This window comes from Bubalus kerabau, chromosome 4 (genome assembly GCF_029407905.1).
Source record: "Bubalus kerabau isolate K-KA32 ecotype Philippines breed swamp buffalo chromosome 4, PCC_UOA_SB_1v2, whole genome shotgun sequence".
Classification (NCBI taxonomy): Eukaryota; Metazoa; Chordata; class Mammalia; order Artiodactyla; family Bovidae; genus Bubalus; species Bubalus kerabau.
The window spans coordinates 96,357,543-96,378,025 of NC_073627.1; positions in this window are offsets into that span (position 1 = coordinate 96,357,543).

The following is a 20,483-nucleotide window of genomic DNA, read 5'->3' on the forward strand; positions in this document are numbered from 1 at the left end:
TTTTCACTTCTAAATTACTGGGAAAATGGAAAAGATTTTTCCATGCTTTTATGTGTAGTAGAATGCTCTGTTCATACACGAGTGGCTGGGCTGAGCAGTAATCAACAGATGCATGACCTGTTCTGGAACGGAGCTGAATTCTCAATCATTCTGCTCTACATCGAAATCACACATGGTTGCAGGTAAAACCCCAGCCATGGGCTCCCTTTGGACAAAGAACTATTGTTTGTGAGATTTTGGCCCCAGAATTCTCCTGGGCTTCTGTGGTTCTAGGCAGAAATGGTAATTCAATCAGTTCAACTATACACAAAATAGGAACTGATTCTGACAGATTGTTCAGTTTCAAACATACCCAGTCCCTGTTTGAAACAATTTTGCCTGATTTTCGGGGAGGCTCTACATTAATGGCTTGCATTACTTCTACATAAAGGCAAAGCACTGACTTTCTCTAGTAGTTTTGATTTAAAAAGGAAGCAATTCCCATCCAGGCTTAGCAAATCAATTGTACTACAACTTCATGGTTCTGTAGCTCATGGACAAAATTTATTCCAAATATCTTCGGAAGTTCTTTAAAACAAGAAAATAAAAGAAGGGAAAAACAGGTCTATTTTAGACCAGACTGGTGTAGTAATGAAACATCACTCTCTTAAAGGAACATTAGTGATATTCTTACACATCCAGAAAGAGTTTCTTCTGCACTTTCTCATGTTGTCCAGAACAGTGTGATGTTAATAAAGACAGCATCCTTGTTTTCTAAAAGTTTTCATCATTCATTTGGATGGTAATACTTAGGCAACACTGAAGAAATGTAATGTCTGGTGCATAGATTTATAGATTCAACAGTGTGGTATCCCTCAGCTCTTTTATGTTTACTGTTCCATGGGATTTGAACAAGATATTGACTATCCTAACAGTGGAAACGGCACTGATACCATTAGGTGATTGGAGTTCTCCTGTTGGCCCTGCCAATAGCTGGCCCTGAGTTCTCAGGCAAAGCATTTAATTTCTCTGGGCCTCAGTATCCTTGTGTGGAAAAGAGATCAGCAATTTTCCAATTTCTTTAGCACCAAAATTCATTTATGCAACAACACATCTAACATATAAAACAGATGAAAGTAACACAGACATTAGTGTTGACTTTTCTAAGTTCAGACCCATAGTATGTTGACTGGTCTTCCAATAACCCCTAAGATCATATATATGAGAAAACCTCATTCTAGTTATAATGGAAACCTCAAACAATGCCTATTTGCTAAAGATTTTATGCAATTGCTTTACCAAATCTGAATGTCCAACTTTTGGGATTTTTATGAGAATAAAACCTCAAGTATTTAAGCCATAATTAATTTCAATTTTCTTTCCACGTCACTGAATCTAATCTTAACTAAGCAAGTTGTGAACCCCCCTCCTCAAAAACATTGAATTACTTTTCCTGTTTACTATCAGATGTGCTCAGGGAGGGGTCTTTAAACAGAAGTACTGGGACCAGAGGAGTCAGGTGCTTTCCTATGCAACTTTATCTTTCCCGTACTTCCTATTATCAATCATATCTTACATCATTACAGTTTTAAAAAGTCAAACTAATACTCACTTGTTCAGGGCCTAGAGAAGAAAGGTGAAGATAGAATTGGCAAAGAGTTGGAAGAGGGCGAATGTCAAAAAGGAAATCTCTATCATCTGAGTTGAGACAGGATTTGAGGGATTGTACATTCAATCCATTGTTTAATTCCCTGTAGAATGTTCATGCCACACACTTAGATGAAGCACCACTATGTAGTAAGTAGTAAGCGTTAGCCATGTAGAGATGAGTTACACATTCCCCAGGTCAGAAATGAATATGTAAACTGGTGGGATACACAAGTAGAGAAACATGAGTTTCTTTATATGAAGAAACACTTTGTATCCCTCCAACCGGGTTACTCAGTTTCTACTGGAACATTATCTATGATGGGATCTTATTATCCCATGCCTCCTACATGGTCTCTTCCATGAGCAGATGGTACTAATTGACTTTATCTAAAAGGGCACCCTGCTGCTCTATCCCCTTTCTTTACAGCACTTAATCACCTCCAGATATATTACATACTGTATTTTTGTTTCTCTGGTTAATAACTCATCCCCCTCACCTTAAAACGAAAGGAATGTGATAGTAAGAACTCTTATTTTTGTCCACTGCTTTCTTTCCAGTGCCTAGAGAAGTACCTGGTACCTCATAGGTTTTCAATAAATATTTAGTGAATAGATTTGTTTTAAAAAGGTTCTTTTTGCTATTGAGCCAAAACATGCCCTTTTTAAGTCTATTTAATTTCAGTTTATTGTTGGATTCACTTTATGTTATATTTCACTTTATAATGGTGAAAGAAAGCTGTCTATATCTAATGCTAATATCTTGACAGTAAAATAAGACACTAAATGACAACTTCTTTCAATTAATTCTTGATAAGCATTCTGGAATCATATCAAATAACTTTCGTGCCTTTTCTATACGATAGCTCATCAATTACTAGGAGACAGTTATCCTATCCTACCCCTCCTACACCTTCACCAATAGTTGCTTATTCTGCCAAAAGTTTACAATTCCTTAAATTCTAACTCATGTGGCTTATCATGTCTCTTTGTCATTCTTGTTTCTCCCCTTCAGTGTACCCTAATTGATCATAAATTCATTTTAAAATACAGTGCCCAGCACAGTGTAGAATAGTATTCTCAATTCGATTTCCTGAATACCATGTTTTTATTAATGCCTCCTAAGAGACATTTGCTTCTATTCTTAAGTCATGTCTTCCCCTTACTTGTACCCTAAACATTATGGAATACTTAATGTAAATATAAAATGACTATTTAATAGTTGGTTCAGTCCAATCCCTGTTAGTTAAGCCAGGAAGAAGCAGTCTGATGCTGAAGAGCAAGCCTGGAGGAAGCAACTAACCAGCCCAAAAAGTGCTCCAGCTGAGAAGGATGAAACTTTGCTGCACAAAATATAATCTTATGCAAATTATGATGTCTTCTGCAAACACATCTTCCAGTTGTAACGAGCCTGCTCATTCAATACTGAGAAGCATCTGGGGCTATTTCTACAAGCTACCAAAACATCTGGAAGAAGAGAGGTAAAAATCACCCAGATGTTTGATGAACGATAGAATTAAGATGGGAACTAGTTGCAGCTGTCATTAGTCCTTTTTTCAGTACATTTGTAAGACATCACTGAACCTCTTGAGTTTTTCCAGTGTATCAGCTTTAAACACACACACACGCAAACATATATACATGCACATATACACACCTAGAAGATTGTAAAGAACGTCCATACCTTTTACAAGGGAAGGAAACGAATTTAAAGTTCAAAGAAGCTCATCAATGAAACTCGTCAGTTTGAGATCACTGTTTACAGTTGAAAATTACAGTGGAATTTGGATTTTAGTTTTTCGGTGTCTGTGAACCTTCAGAATTTTTTTGTCTTATACCAAAAAGTGTGTTGGTTCCTATGATGACAAATATCAAGTGCCTATTTCTAACATTTTCAGATTCTATTTAGTCAGTTCTCTCAGAAATAGCTGCCTGATTTCCAGGTCCTCTTGTGTCCCATGATTCTGGCAGTCGCTGATACCATGATAAGAAAATCAAGATCCCATCATACTGTGGTTACTGCTTTTTCCATAAATCTAACACCGTAAGATATTTTATACAGTGAAATATTAAATAGTAAAATTATGTTCCTCTATTGCATTCCCCTTAGTAGAAAGACTAGCAAAAGAAAGACCAAAGAGCATTATAGATGGATCTGTTTCCATAAACAAATATTTCTGCCAAAAATTATACAGATTCCTTGCATTTTAGTTTACACTCTGAGTTATAGTTTATTTTTCCAGTGGAAAAGAGACATATCACAGTGGCTAAGTGAATAGGAAAGTTAGTGCAGGCATTTTTTTTTATCTTATTGCAATGAAAATTTTTACTGTGATAATTAGAGAAATTTCTAATGCCACTGAGAAATGGGAAAATAAAAGAGCATATTGCAAAATCTAGAAATTTATAGCACCACCTATTGGTTTCAAAGTAAATATTGAAATTTTTCTACTTTTACTAATTATGAAGAATAGCATACAAAGGCATTATTATAATTGTGAGTCATTGTATGAAGATTAATTTTTTACTTCCCAATGAATGATACTATGAAAATTTTTTGAACAAAACTCATATGTAGGACTAATACAAAGTAAAGTTGTTATATGCCAGGGAAGTAAAATAGAGTTGAGAGTTGTACTCTTGCATTGCTTATGCCTAGTTGTATTAAGTTTTTTTAATTACCTGTTCAGTGTTATTTCTAAACCAATGAAGTGTACTGGACTGCATTTTTTCTATTGGACAACTAGAACAGTTGGGTTATAACTCACCAGGCTTTTAATTTCATCATTCATGCCTTCCATAAAAACTGGGAAAGATGCTGAAAGTCTCTGGTAACATTGGCTACTCTAGCCTCTCATTCAGATAGTTTTTACACTTTTCTTCAATCCAGCCTTCATAACAATGAGGGAGACTTTGTGGGAATCTTAGAAATGCTTCCTTTCCACTCTGCTTCCAGCATGTTCCAGTTTGCATCTTTCTCCAGAATGCATGGCCCTTCCTAGGGGCAGGGAAGGAAAGAACCATCATCTCTTTCCCACAGCACATGGACAACACTATGGAAACTCCCTTCCCCACCCTTGGGACTTCTGAATTTACGAAAGGATCAGTTTAAATCTGTAACAGATACTATGAATGTATTTACTCTGACCCATTTCTTTTGCATGGATTATTTTTAAAACCAAGTTTTCCTTTATAAGACTTGAAGTAAAAGCCTTGAGGGCATCAAATATGACATCCTGCCCCTAATATTTGTAATGGGTGAATGATTTGGAAAACTGAACTATATACAGAGGGCCTCAGAATAGAACTGAAAGGAAAACAATCCCATTTTGACCCCACATTAAACACTAGTTTTAAATGGTTTCTATTCATTAAACCAACTATTCTCTAAATTTTCAACAGGCATTAAAATACAAAGAATGACTATATGTGAAAGCAGAGAAAAAGAAAGAAAACAATACAAAAATAATAGTGGACTCTAAAATGAGTCAGTCAGAAGAAAATAGACAGATAATGTTCAGGGAAGGAATGATTAGGCTGAACTGTATAAAAGTACATTTTTGTAATTCAAAAATTGACGCGACAGCAAAAGAGACACTGATGTATAGAACAGTCTTATGGACTCTGTGGGAGAGGGAGAGGGTGGGAAGATTTGGGAGAATGGCATTGAAACATGTAAAATATCATGTATGAAACGAGTTGCCAGTCCAGGTTCGATGCACGATACTGGATGCTTGGGGCTGGTGCACTGGGACGACCCAGAGGGATGGTATGGGGAGGGAGGAGGGAGGAGGGTTCAGGATGGGGAACACATGTATACCTGTGGCGGATTCATTTTGATATGTGGCAAAACTAATACAATTATGTAAAGTTTAAAAATAAAATAAAATTTAAAAAAAAATTGTCAAAGAGTCTAAATTTCACATGATTCAATCTAATATTAAATGTTAGAAAAAACAATTCAATCATGTTAAAATTCCAATAAACTTCCAAAATTCCAATCACTTCCAATAAAAATGAAAGTGATAGAGGGAAAGAGCCAATAATGCTTTACATAATCCAGAGAGTATGACTTGCCTATGAGGCTTTCTTCACCAAAGCTTCAAAGTGGTTCATCTATGTCTGGCCTGGCACGCCTTTCTAATCTTGAGCATTTGTTACTACTTTCTTTCAAATGCATCACTTCTCATCCATTTTCTAATAGGTAGTTTAAATGTTTCCATATTTGGAACTACCTGTCCTTAATGGAATAGATTTCAAAATGGGATCCATGACCTTATTTAGGAATTTTTTTCATAAAACTGTTATTTTGCTTTTTTTTTTTTTGTAAGATTTTAAGATGGTTGCAAACAGCCTGATTAGGCTCACTGCACACTCCCCACCCCTCAACTATTCTAAACAGGCTTCACACTAAGCAGCCTTCACAGTCTCCCTGTGGGTCTTACTCACGGAGCAAGTCGTAATAACAAGCTTCTATGCCCTGGCTGGCTTTTTGGCTCAATGGGACGTTTCTGCTGCCAAATTCTGCTTCGAGGGCTTCATGGGTTTATCCTTACATGCACCTTAGTGACGTCCTGTATTTTGTCTCTTCTAAACTCAAGTTCATTTTCTATGTCTACTTATTGCTAAGAGGGCGACAAAATGTCTACATCTGGAAGGAAAGAAACCCCTCATATATTTTTGCCTTTTCCTCTGAAAAATATCCTGTTGTGCACATGGGGGGAAGCATGTTAGTAATAAGACGAGGAAATGATGGGGTTAGCCGGACTGTTAGAGACAGTCCAGATGAAATTTAAAGACGAAACTGCAGTGACTGTTTTTGAGAAAACTGGGTGATATGCATTTCAAAATCTACAGCCCAAAATCCAGACTCGGCTAAAACATACCAAGAAGCTTAGCTCAGACTTGCAAGGTTCACTCCTTCTAAACATGAAACAAGGAGACGTGGAAGGTTTGCTCTTTCTCTGTAATAAAGAACATTAACAGCCTGCTTTGGGGAACACAAATCTTTTTATGGAGTAAGAACTAGCTCTTTAAAAATGGGAAATACATGTGGGATGGTGTTTATTTATGCACACGTAAGTATACACATATGCAATGATTATTAATATTTACATACACATACACGTATGGAAATAATTGTCTCCGAAAGTGGTTTAGATCTAGAAACAATTGGCAGACAAAGAAAGGAAAGCTGAGAATAGTCCAGTCTGCAAAACCATCCCAAAGGACAACAGTCCCAACAATAGGAAGGCTGATAGCATAATAATCCCCATAAAATACCATGGGGAGGAGGGAGTGGAGGATTCTCCAGTATTTTTATGGATTCATAGGAAAGATTTTAGAACACAAGTTTTTTTCAAATCAACTTTTATATCCTTATGCAAAGAGAGATTGATAGCTTCAAAGGAAGGTAGGTGGGTGTCAGAATCTTGCCAATGGGTGATAACTGCCACACTTGGGTGGGTGTTTGCTAGATGGAGGGAGAAAAAACAGAAAGCAAGCTGTCCCTTCTGAAAAGATATTCCCACCACAAACATGCCACTGTCCACTACAGAGGATGCGTTTTTTTCTGTCCGTGCAGGATTCCAGGTTGATTTTTATCTCCGTACAACACATGCCATGGAATATTTACATGTTTGGGTACATTAACAAAGAGAAAAAACACAAAACAAAACAAAATAAAAAGACCACACGGCACACAGACACACACACACAAAATGGGATTGTGCTCCTTTGTTTTGCATTTTCTGTAACCCAGATTGCGGTAATTATCTCCCTGGCTTTACAAGCCTTGTCTTTCATTCTAAAGGCAGTTTTTGGAATCGCGTTACACTTAACTCAGTTTAACAAATAAGAGTAGTCTGGCAAAATGGCACCGTGTGCTTTCCACAAATATTTGTGGTATAGGCAAGCTCTCAATGTTTTCATTATGCCCAAGGTTCTTTGGTTTGAAAGCAAGTGGAATAACGTAAAGAAGAGAGAGAAGCATGGATTTGGGAACTGGGTGCGTGTTGGATGCACTTTGCAGATCCTTCTTGTGCCAGAGAACTGAAAGGAGGGAAAAGATACAATTTAAAAATAACCGGGAGAATAAAAAGAACGAAGGTTTGGAGGCATTTAGCAGAGCACAGTTTACCCTGGCGTGAGCTCCGGGCTAATGATGAAATAATAACATTTGGCACTCAGAGCCCCAGAGACTGACAATGAGTGCACTGTAGCCTGTGCGCTTCACATGTTTGCCGGGCTCTGTAGTCGGGACAAAGAATTGTAGCACAGAGGCAAGCAGAGAAGGGGTGAGAGCGAGAGTCTGCACTCGAGTTGACTGGAATATAAATATACATACACTGCACTACAGATGTTCCTCATTGGCGGAGGCTGGCACATCATTACACTCCGTGCTTCATAATATTTTAATGAGCTTTTTCTCCAAATAGCAACAAAAATGAACAATAAGAAGCTCTCAGGGAGAGAAAGTTGGTGGTGTTTTTGTCCCTGGGAAAAAAATTCTTATAATAGGTTATAGTAGTAATGGCAAGAAAAAAAAAAAAAAACACTAGTCTGGGCTTAATAAAATGGAATCAAGTTTAAAATATAGTTTCTGAAACTAGTTTCCTTTTTTTTTTCTCTTTTCTTCAACTCTAACAGTTCATTTAGGCTAAAGGAATAACGTAACGGGTTATAGCGTAATTCTGGGTGATTGTTTCTCTAGCTCTCCCCTTTTCTCTCTGGCTCTTTTTCTCTTTTTAGAGAGAGAAAAAAAAAAAAAAAAGAAAGCCCTAAGTGAAACTGTTGCAACAATGCTGTTAATATATTGTGCCAATTAAAGTCTTGAAATAAATAACAGACCGCTTAATATGTGTTGTAAATGTCGTGCTGATTTAAGCATTGTTACGCGTAGATTATATCTCTTCAGGGGCCGGATGGCTGGGTCCTCAGTGGAGGTTTCCTTTTTGAGTGTGTGTGTGTGTGTGTGTGTGTGTTCCCTATTATTCCTTTTTTATTTTGCTATAGGGTAAATTCCAAATAAAGACCTAAAGACTTAGGGAAAGTTTGCTGCCTTCAATACGTAGCCAGTTTTCAGCCTTAGTACCCCTGCAAGGAAAAGAATTATTTCTGGCCATGTTCAGTATTTCCTTTAAAAAAGAAAAAACTCTACGGCAAAATGAGAGTATGTCCCTTATTTTAGGATGTAGTCTTTTGAAGATGTTTTTTACACAGATCTTCTTATTTTAAGGTAAGGAGAGTGAGAGAATTTAGTTTGTGAACATGTGAGCAGCAAAATTAAAATAAATAGAATAATACCTACTAACCTCTAGATGTTATTTTGAGAAAGACAACAAATTTCCACATGAAGAATATTGTATATTCAGATATGAAGTACAGATACTGTCTTCTTAATCTGTGGATTAGACATCATTATTATTTGGAATGTCCATTTATCATGTAAGCATTCTATCATTTCTAAGGTTGATGTTTTTTATTGATGATAGAATACGCCCAGACCTCTTCCCTTTTTGTAAATCCCATTGTACTATATGTAAGGATTAATGAAAGAGGGAACTCTCATTTCAAGGAATTCATCAGACAATTAGGCTTAAATAACTCAAACTTGCTTTCACTTTTTGCATTTTGACATTAGGAAATGACAAACAAAAACAGAGGACCTCAAGGATAAATTCATATGAAATAACTTTTAAAGAAAGTTTCTAAAATATTATTTAAAGATGACTTAATTGTCTACCCCTCTTATATATCTCCTTCTTTGGAATATAAAGTACTGTTAATAGGGAAGGCTGGAGGCACTACAAAACTTGTCATGCCCTCCAAATCAGAATTTAAATGAAATTGAATTATGAGTACAGTTTTAGTGTCAAGTTTATTTTAATTTTTTTAGAAGTGGATATCATATGCATGACAGCTTTGTTAACTTAACTGGCCAGAATATATTAACAATCTGAATTTCACTTCCAGGTATCCTAGATAAATGCCCTGGATGTCATAATGCAGTGTGTATGTATATGTGTGTATATTCAGAAAAAGAGTTTTCTTTGTATGTAGATAAACTGACATAAAAGGTACAAAATGGGCATTTGTGGCTTTTCATGAATTCTTGATTCCTAATAAGTGGACTGAAGAGTTAATAATTTTTTTAAGAAAAACAAATTAATCAGAATTAGTTAAACTGCATGTGGGCAGAAACAGCTAATTAAATTAGATGTAGTATAGTAGTATAGCTCTGTGCTTGAAAGCCTGAACTCCGTGGTAACTGGATCATATGGACTCAAACCCTTACACTTTCATTTAATAGCTGGGACCTTGAGCAAGTTTATTAACCTCACCATGCTTCAGTTTATCCATCTGTGAAATGGAGATGATGGTAATACCTTCCTCATAGTCTCATAAGGATGATATGGGTTAATAATGTAAAGTGCTTGAAACAGTGCCTGGCACATAAGTACTGAATAAGTATTTGCTATCATCATCATTACTATTTAATGAATCCAGTATGCTACTATTTTATCTCTCTGCTTGCTCTTTGAACCAAGCATTTGAAGTCCTCAGTCTCAGATTCAGCTCCACATTGACTGGCTTTGTGATCTTCACTTAGCCTGTCTCGATCTTCTGTTTTCTTTAGCTGTAAAATTAGGGGAAATTAAGAGATAATTTATGAGTCTAGTTACATGTTAGAACATAAGCCTTTTACAATAATTCACAAGTTGACTAGGGATATCTAATGATGCTACAAAGAAAAAAGTGATTCAGGGGAGCTGAAGTTCAGGGCAGAGGGGTTGAAAAGTGTCAAAACTGTCCCCTCTCCCAAATCGTGTCTGAGAGAATTTCACCTTCTGTATGTAGTGCCTCAAAATCTAAGGGGCCACAGCATAAAATACTGGGGCTACCATGAATAGCTGAGGGTCACTATGGTCTAAGGCTGCCTTTAGAGGCTTTCTTCTCAGTTTCTATCTCTCTGGAGAATAATTGTTACCTAGATCAAGACCAGGGATGAGACAAACCATAAACTTGTCTTCAGGGATCTATGTCTTCTTTTCTCTGGACCATCAGCCTTCCTGGCTCTCTGGAGTATTTTAAACCATTCCATAAAATTAAATTAACATTTTAAAAAACCAAACAGAGGCATAAGGAGATTCTCTTGGGAGCTGAAGTTGCATTTTCTTTTTCAGGAGAGTCTCTCCTGTCCCCTGACCAGAGGACACTATGTAAAACAATGTGCTTCTCAACTGGAGTCAGTGTGGAAGATAAAACACCCATGTACTACACGGTTTCCCTAGATGTCAGCACTGACAGTTTCTACCTATGAGTGTGGAAAAGATTTAACACTCTATCTGTCTAATGATAATAATACCTAACAGGTCCTGAGCACTTACTCTGAGCCATGCTGCTTTCTAAGTGCCTTCCATATATTAACTTGTGGATTCTTCACCAAACCCTCTAAGGGCATTTTTCTTCCATGTCTCAGATGGAAAATTGGACACCGAGGTACAGGTCACCTCATAAGGAAGTAGTACAGCTAATGCTGAAATCCAGTCTTCCTCTAACTAGAGCCCCTAGTCCCCTAGCAGTCATGCCAGGACCCAACTCCAATAGTAAGTGCCATACAATAAATTTTAAAAAGTAAAGTCAGAAAAGCTTCCCAACCAGCTATTAGGATTTATGACTACTAACTCAGATGATAAGATACATCTATCTGCCATTCGCCAGTTTTAAAAATAAGAATGTTTTACTCTTTGGATGGTGATTTCACATCTTGTTCTGATTTGAATTTCCCAGTGACTTTGAAAAGTAAGAAAAACATCCAGATTTTAGAAAAGTACAAGTTAACACTTCCTTCTCTTGCCCATAGTTTTTACTTTAGGTTGTTTCTAAGAAAATTTACTCGGCACTACTTACATACTAGCAAGCTGTATAAGAAAACCCACTAGCTCCTCTTAAGATACCGAACCGGGATCTAAATTTGGTAGCAGTGGGAGAATCTCTGGCTTATGTGGATCTGAGAGACCTCCTTCAAGTTGTATTAAGGCTGTTACTATTACTCTACCACTGTCACCAGGTGGATTAAAACCTCGAGTTCAATTAGTATTGTAACCAAATCTAACCCTTTCATAGTTGCCCAAGAAACAAGTGACTCCTTCATTGAGGAGAGAGTCCTAGCTGCCCGGTCTAGCCACCCTCCCTAGGCTTTGATTCCTTCTGTACTGCCAACCTTGGAGGACTGACATTTTATTTTATTAAAGCAGTGCCATCAAGCACATGTCTCCACTGAAATAAAAGGAAAAGGGAAGCTCAGTGTGATTTAAAACTGTGAGTGAATTTTGAAATAGTAAATGGAGTTGAAGCTGGATTAACTCAGAATATGAATATTGTTTGCTATTTTAAAAAGTTAAAAAAGAAAGTTTATGTCAAAAATATATTTTGATATTAATATCTTTTAATTTTTGCCTCAAGAAAATAAATGGCAATGCCAGCAGTATTAAGCAAAATTAACAAATTGTGGTTCTTTATTAATATCAATTATAGCTCTACATATAAATATCCTTTTCATCTAATCAAGATGGTGTAATGCAAGACATGTGTTACCAAAATCTTGATCGCTATTAGAATGTGTTAAAAGCTCAAGATTTAGTGAAAAGAACTCCAGATTATGCTGGGAATAATGTGAAGTATACATGTACATGGACTTGCCCGGTGACTCAGACAGTAAAGAAACTGCCTACAATGCGGGAAACCCAGGTTCAATTCCTGGATCAGAAAGATACCATGGAGAAGGGCATGGCAACCCACTCCACTATTCTTGCCTGGAGAATCCCATATAGAGAAGAGCCTGACAGGATACAGTCCATGGGGTCACAAAAAGTTGGACGCAACTGAGCAACTAACGCTCTCACTTTCACATACATGCACATGTAGCTTATGACATCGTAAAATAGTATACTAGCTAGTCATTCAGCCAAGTCTAGAGTACTTTCTGCTAGGTGTGTCAAGCCTAGGATTTTCCTTTTTTTTTTTTTCTTTTTTGTTTCAATTTTTTTCAGTAGTTGATTTACAATGGTGTGTTAGTTTCAGGGGTACAGCAAAATGAGTCAGTTATACATATAGCCACTCTTTTTTTTAATTCTTTTCCCATAAAGGTCATTATAGGATATTGAGTAGAGTTCCCCGTGCTATAGAACATATTCTTATTAGTTATTAGTGTGTATATGTCAATCCCAATTTCCCAGTTTATCCCTCCCCCATCTTACCTTGTAGTAACCAAAACTTTGTTTCCTACATCTGTGACTCTATTTCTGCTCTGTAAATAAGTTTATTTGTTCCCTTTTTTTAGATTACACATATAAGTGGTATCATATTACATTTGTCTTTCTGTGTCTGATGTACTTTACTCAGTATGACAGTTTCTACATCCATCCATGTTGTTGCAAATTGCACAATTTGGTTATTTTTATTGCTGAGTAATATTCCACTGTATATACATACCATATCTTCTTTATGCATTCCTCTGTTGATGGACATTTATGTTGCTTCCATGTCCTGGCTAACAGTAAATAGTGCTCCAATGAGCATTGATGTACATGGAGAAAAGGGAACCCTCCTAAACTGTTGACGGGAATGTAAGTTGGTGTAGCCACTATGGAGAACAGTATTGAGGTTCCTTAAAAACCTAAAAATAGAACTACCATATGACCCAGCAATCCCACTCCTGGGCATATACCCAGAGAAAACCATAATTTGAAAAGATACAAGCCCAGAATTTTCTATTCACTTCTTTACTTGCATCATAAAGTTCAAAAGTTAGGGCAGATGGCTTTGAACTCTCATACCACCCTTTAAGAGCAGCCCAAATTGGGGAGAGTGACTTAAATTTTTTGAGCCCAAGTTTACATATCCTCAAAACATGAGTAACAATTCCTGCTTTACAGCATTACCTGAATTTAAGAAAACGTGTATGTTGTCCCCATCAGAAGGCATGGCTCATAGTAGGTGCTCTATAAATAATATAGCTGCTGTTTCTGTAATTATTTCTACCTTATATTCTCTATTTATCTGTATGTTGCTAATACCATCTCAAGTCCAGTCAAGCTCTTTGTGATTAGATTGTATACTTCTACCTTGGTCAGAGAACAAATAATCACGTGGAAACATTATACAAAGGACGTGATGGTATAGGGATTGAGAAAGAGAAGATCAAGACAAGAAAGCTGAGTTATCTCTTTTTGTTTTCCTAACCTGATATTTGAGGGGTAAGGGAGTAGCACGTGACAGTTTTATCTTTAGAGCTAAGAGGCGGCAAATTGTCAAGCAACTAACTCAGGAGTTAAGACATTGGTTGCAGAAGAAGTCCTTTGTCAATATGACTCACTGGCAAGTATCCAAGAATGCACAATTCTAATTCCTTTTTACTCAATGAATGTTTATGTTTATGAAAAGAGCGTATAAGCATTGACTTGATTTCCCTACAAAACAAAATTGCCATCATGAAGATGACCTTGTTGTAGTTACCGAGTAGGTTTGTTTCAGCACACCCATCTGAAGGCACACTACTCCAGCACATTGAAAAAAAGAGTCTTACTCAAATTTAGGGAAAATCTTATAAAAGAAGACATCCCTCAAAAACCTAGTGTTGAGCAGTCTACCGGTTCTTTCTTTTCCAGGGGACTGGGAAATAGTGCCTATGAGTGTGTCCCTAGATAAGCAGCCCAAGAACAGAACTGGAGAAAGCTGAGATACAGATGGCAAATGTCTGGGCTGTCCCTGGTACAGGCATGTTTGTGACCAGCTCCGTGTCCCATGCAATGGATTCAACTGGATAAGAGCCTAGCCCATTACAAATGATGGAGGGAATGGAGAAAATTGTTTCCCACAGAGAGGATGAAGTTCAGAAGGCAAACTGAATCTGCAGGAGAAACTTGCAGGCCTGCATGACCCTGGAAACATAAGACAATCCAATCCAGCCCATAGGAGGAACTTCTTGGGCTCCACAATATGGTTCATAGTTCTCACAGTGCTAAAAGAAGCTTTTTAAAAGAAAACCTAATAGACATTTTCCCACTAGAATGAGCCTCAAAAACAGAGAAAATTTTTACTGTAATTAGAAAATAAATTTGATATTTGCCTGCGGAAGATGAATGAGGCTTAATCTGGGTGATTTCAAAACTTTTCTTGGTGAATGTAACAGGCAAGTCAAATTTAGCTCAATAGGAGGAAAAACTCTGACATTTACATCTATCCAAAACTGGAATGGTTGTGGTTTAGTCACTAAATCGTGTCCGACTCTTGTGACTCCAAGGACTGTAGCCTGCCAGGCTTCTCTGTCAATGGGGATTCTCCAGGCAAGAATTCTGGAGTAGGTTGTCATTTCCTTCTCCAAGGTTTCATCCAGCTCAGGAATCGGTCCCAGGGCTAAAGCACCGAGACAGATTCTTTACTGAATGAGATATGAGGGAAGCCCAAACTGGAAGGTGCTGAAGGTATTCCAGCAAAGGCTGAATAAGCACTGAGTTGGGCATGTTCTGAAAATTTATACTTTGGAAAAGTACTAGGCTAGAATCCTGAAATACTATAAAAATATTTGATAAAAGAGAAAAGTTTTGATATCAGAAAACACTGAAAAAAAAAAGCTGCATTGAATTATTTGTAGAAAGCAAAGCTGAACTGCTCTGCTTTCCTCTCTGCCATCCCACTCAAAAGCCCTGCCATTAACACAGGAGTTTGGTGTCCAGAAAGCTAAGAGCGTTCAGTGGGGACAGTGCTTGCTTCCAGCGACTTCAGGAGGAGGCTAGTTGCAAGCAAGAACTAGATGATGTTTAATCCATGTGTTTCTAGTGGAGTAGAAGCACCCTGGTTTATTCGGCTCTAGTGGGAGCCTTTTCATAGCTCACCAGGTGTCCTCTGCTGATTTGTACTACAGAATAGAGTATATTTCTCCCCTCTATAGTCATAATATCTTTGCTTTATCATTCTTGAAGAGAACACTTTTAGTCACAACTGTGTCAGAATTGTGTTTAGTATCCTTGATCATAGAAAATTCTATTGGCTTTTGCTTCTCAGTTTTCATTACCTGAATACTCTCCGCCCTTTCTCCACTCTTCAAAATCTATCTGATACTTTTTCACCCCTTGAACACTCCTCTGGCTTTCCAATGAATTCTTTCTGGGAATTCTTCTGGGAATTCTGGGAATTCTTTCTGGGAACTTTTTGGGCTTCCACAGAGCTGTGTGTAGATCCCTACCATAGAACATATGACCAAGACACACAACAAAATTTGCACAGCCCAGTGCAAAATGAAGATATGGGTCCCTTATTTATAAATGGGACCTTTGTGATTGCACAGATGAAATGTTCGTGAAGCCAACCCTATTTCTGATGCTGTAATCAGATCCTGTGTTACATATTCTATGTGGATTTCAGGCTACTAATCACCAGTCACCCTTTTTTGTGGTGGCATCCAGAGTTCCACTGAGGGGTTACTTCTTCCCCGCTGTGGATGTCTCAGTGCATCTATAAATCAAGGTGCCCCAGCCTCTCCTTCTAAGGAATAGATACGTGACTAAATTCCATTAACTCCTCTCTCTCCTCCCTTCCTATTTATTCTCTCTCTTTCTTCCTCCTTCTCCTCAGTTGTTGAATCTTGATGAGAAGGATAAAGAATAAGGACCAAAAAAATTGTAATGTATTTGTCCCCGGCAGTGCCCTCCAAGGCTGTTGAGAAGTTCTGATATTTACACCCTCACGTGTACTAGTTTTTGAGTTCTCCTATTTTCTAAGCCTGATTCTCCAGGCTTCTAGTTGGTCCTGTGAATGTCCCAAGAGCTTTCCCATAACTCTGTCTCCTACTTAAGCAGCCAAAATTTGTTTCTGTTGCTTGCAATCAAAGAACACTGTGAGTGATAGTGTATCTCACTCTTACTGGACTGCGGATTCTTTAGTCTAATTAAAATTATAGCACACACACAAAGTAAATACAGAAAAGTGCAAAGTGTTTCACATATGGAATTTCTTTTAATTTTCAAAATGAACCTTCCAGAGTGTCACCGTCTCCACTTTTTAGATGACACAAATGAAGTTCTGAGAGATCAAATAATTTCTGAAAGTCTCCCAGTTACTTGTTTATGGAATCAAGATTTTCAGACTAAGGTTCTTTCCGATTCCCAAGACCAAACTGTTTTCGTTGTTGTTCTTTGCATATACCAATTGTCTAGCACATTTCTTGGCACATTGTATTCCCAGTAACTATTCAGCGAGTGATTGAATAAAGAAGGAATGTTCCTACCCATGTCTTCGTCCAGTAGCAGTTCATAACCAATACCTAATGGCTGACAATTATAAAGTCAAGTTTTATCTTTTGCCTCTCTCATCATAAAATTTTATTTGCCATTTACTACTATGAAAACACTGGCAGATTCATCACTTATTTCTAAAACTGGCTTAGCATACCAATAATCTCAATTTATTAAATGATATTTTTTAGTGGTACTCTGTGACTGTCACTTTCAAGATTAAAGGCACAATGACTGGCACAGATATATATATACATATATATATATATATATATAAAATATAAATGTTTGACTGCCAAGAAACAAACTGAAACTTTAGCTATGTTGGCCTTCACTTCAATAGAGACATTCAGAAATGATTTTCCTTTATCCATAAATCTTTGCAGAATCAATAATGGGGAAGGGGAGAAAGGAATACAGAGTCTGAGAGTCTGCCTGAAAATGTAATTGTGCCAAAGTCCAACAGCACTGAGGAGAACTAGAAAGTCAAGAAGGTAGCTAGAGCAGTTCCAAATTCTACATGGGATCTATCTAACCATTGTATAAACAGAGGAAATACATCTGGCAGGTAAAAACAAAACCCATTATTTTCCCTCTTATGTGTGTCTAAACAATTCAATGTAAATAAGATGTTACTGAGTTAAGGACTAATCTTTAGTCTTCCGTGTACAGGTTCAGAGGTAAAAAAAAAAAAAAAGGCAATTAATTACAAAAGCTTCCAAACAATGCAAACAGCATTAAGCACAGTAATTATAAGATAAGCATTGAAGCAATTTTCAGTTGATTGGGTGTGGGTGTGCAGACGTAAACCTACAGTTTGCCTGCTGATGCAAGAATGGTTTACATGCCAATTAGTGGTTATTGCTACTAATTATTAAAAACATTTTTAAGAGTAATTAAAAAGTAAATGCACCTGTATGATGGCTCATAGCTGTGTAGTAGTCAATTGCTCAGATTTTCCATATCAATCACACAGGAACTAATCGGTAAGATGGAGAAGCAGTATGACAACACATATCAGAAGTCCAACCACATATGCATGTGCTTTCTCTGAGGAAGCATTGCTGAGATGTGTTTTTTCTGCTCAAGTTTCTATGAATAAATGCTACCAAGTCAAGGTCTTTACAGCTCATGAGGACAGTAGTTGAATGTGTAGTGCTTTGCTTCTGACTTTAGTTATAACCTCATTGCCATAAAATACTGTTGAGAAACCAAAGAAGTGAGGGAAAGATAAGACTTAGCCTCATCTAAGATCTCCCTTTCCTTCCTAAAAGCTGTGCCAGAGAAGACAGCTTTAAAATTCTAGAATGAATACCAGGATCCCAGTCTCACCATTAACTATGTGACCATCAGTAGATCAAGGACTTCCCAGGTGGTTCCAGTAGTTAAAAAAAAAAAAAAAAAAAAAAAAAAACACCCACCTGCCAATACAGGAGATGCCAGAGATGCAGGTTCGATCCTTGGGTTGGGAAGATCCCCTGGAGGAGGTCATGGCAACCCACTCCTGTATTCTTGCCTGGAGAATTGCATGGACAGAGTAGCCTGGCAGGCTACAGTCCATGGGATCACGAAGAGCTGGACACATCTGAGAGAAAGGGAGATGGGCACATCACTAATCCAGCTGCCATCAGCTTCTTTACCTTCAAAGAAAGGAGACGGATTAACTGCACTTGTAAATTCCTTCCAGTGATAAAATCTGTGTTCTTATTGGGCAAATATTCATGCGACATGAATGAGAAGAAATGGATAATATTTACTGAGTGTTCATTTAGTCTCAGGCTTTTCCATCAGTGGTTCATATCCTTGGCTATGGTGCAGAATCACCTGAAGAGCTTTCCAAAGTATATTGTCAGGGCCTGTTCTCCAGAGATCCTGATTCGATTGGATGGAAAGTTATGAATTACCAACATGCTTTCCATACATTAGATCACTAGTTCTGATATTTTAAAATAATCTGTGAAGCATGCATTTTTGTCCCCATTTTACAAATGAGGAAATATATTTAGGGACTTTCAGTGTCTGTCACAATACAAATGTGACAGAGACAGGATTGAAATTTTGGAAAACTGATATTTTCTAAGCATTTTTGATCCAAAGAACCTGAGTTTTCTTAACCTTAAATATACTATCAGTTTTATCTGCTATTGACTGACTTATTGGTCCTCTTTGGTTCCTATTTTTGTAATCAAAGCATACACCCTTAAATGTGTTTTCTTTAAATTTCTTTATAGTTCTCAAATATATAAATGGAATCAAGCACAAACTAAGGGTTATGAATTTGCTTGTTATTCCTATAAAGGATTCTTTAACATGCATGTGTGCTCAGTAGCTAAGTCATATCCAACTCTGCGACCTCATAGACTTTAGCCCTGCAGGCTCCTCTGTCCATGACATTTTTCCAGGCAAGAATACAAGAGTGGGTTGCCATTTCCTCCTCCAGGGGGTCCTCCTAACCCAGGGATTGAACCCACATCTCCTGAGTCTCCTGTGTCTCCTGCATTGCGGGCAGATTCTTTACCACTTGGCAGTCCAAGTGTGATGTTCTGAGAAGTTAGAACAATCAGGCTCTGTCAATTGGTGATGGAGACTGAAAAAGTGTGGCGGCTCGGGAAGAAGAGACCTGAGAGACTGCTGTCTCACCACAACCACATGCAAAGAAGGGGACGGAGGAACAGGAACCTGGGCGACCAATGAGAAGTGGGGGGAACTTCTATTAGCCTCTGCCTCGGGCCTTTTAGGTTTTGTTTGTATTTCGTTCATCTTAAGGCTGTTACCTCTATTTCTTATGATTATCTCCCTGGCCCCAGGACATTCCTACCACTTATTTAGTTATTATCTCCACTGGAAACCTACTTATCTTTTCAAAAGGTAGGGAGCAATTTATGTCCCACCATCATTCTATTTACCATCTTAATCCTACACAGCCAAAGTAAACAAACAAACAAGCAAAAAAGAGTCGTTACCTGTACATATTGTGAGTCTTCTATTTGGTACATTATTGGAGCTTCAGGATAAAAATAACAACAACAAAAACCAAAAATACAGCTCACACAGCATTTACTGCTCTTCTTTTGATGGAAGATCCCACTACCTACCTGAAAGCAAGAAGGAATTATATTCTCACGCCAGCATATAATTGGCAGGCCCATATTTTGTTTTTGCTTGTTTCTTTCTTTCAGCAAAATCAGCCTGCCTTCTTTCTGACTTTCCCTGCCAACCATATCGAACTGTGTGAGCTTTACGGATGTACAGTCATTTCTGGGCAACCTGAAAATGAGGGACACAAACAAGGAGATACTGCAAAACAAAGGAAAAAATGTGGCAAAAGTATGAGTGAATAACAGAAGACAGATTTTAGATAATTATTGGAGAGATGACAGAGTATAATCACCATGATTTGTTTTGCCAGATTGTCATTTCAAAGATAATGAAGAACTATTAAATCAATTTCTTTTTTGCCCCCCTCAAGGAAATGAGTACACAGATATTAAAGAATAAATGAAATGAATACTCAGATACTAATTATAAATACTAATTATGATAAGTTTGAACAGCTAGTTA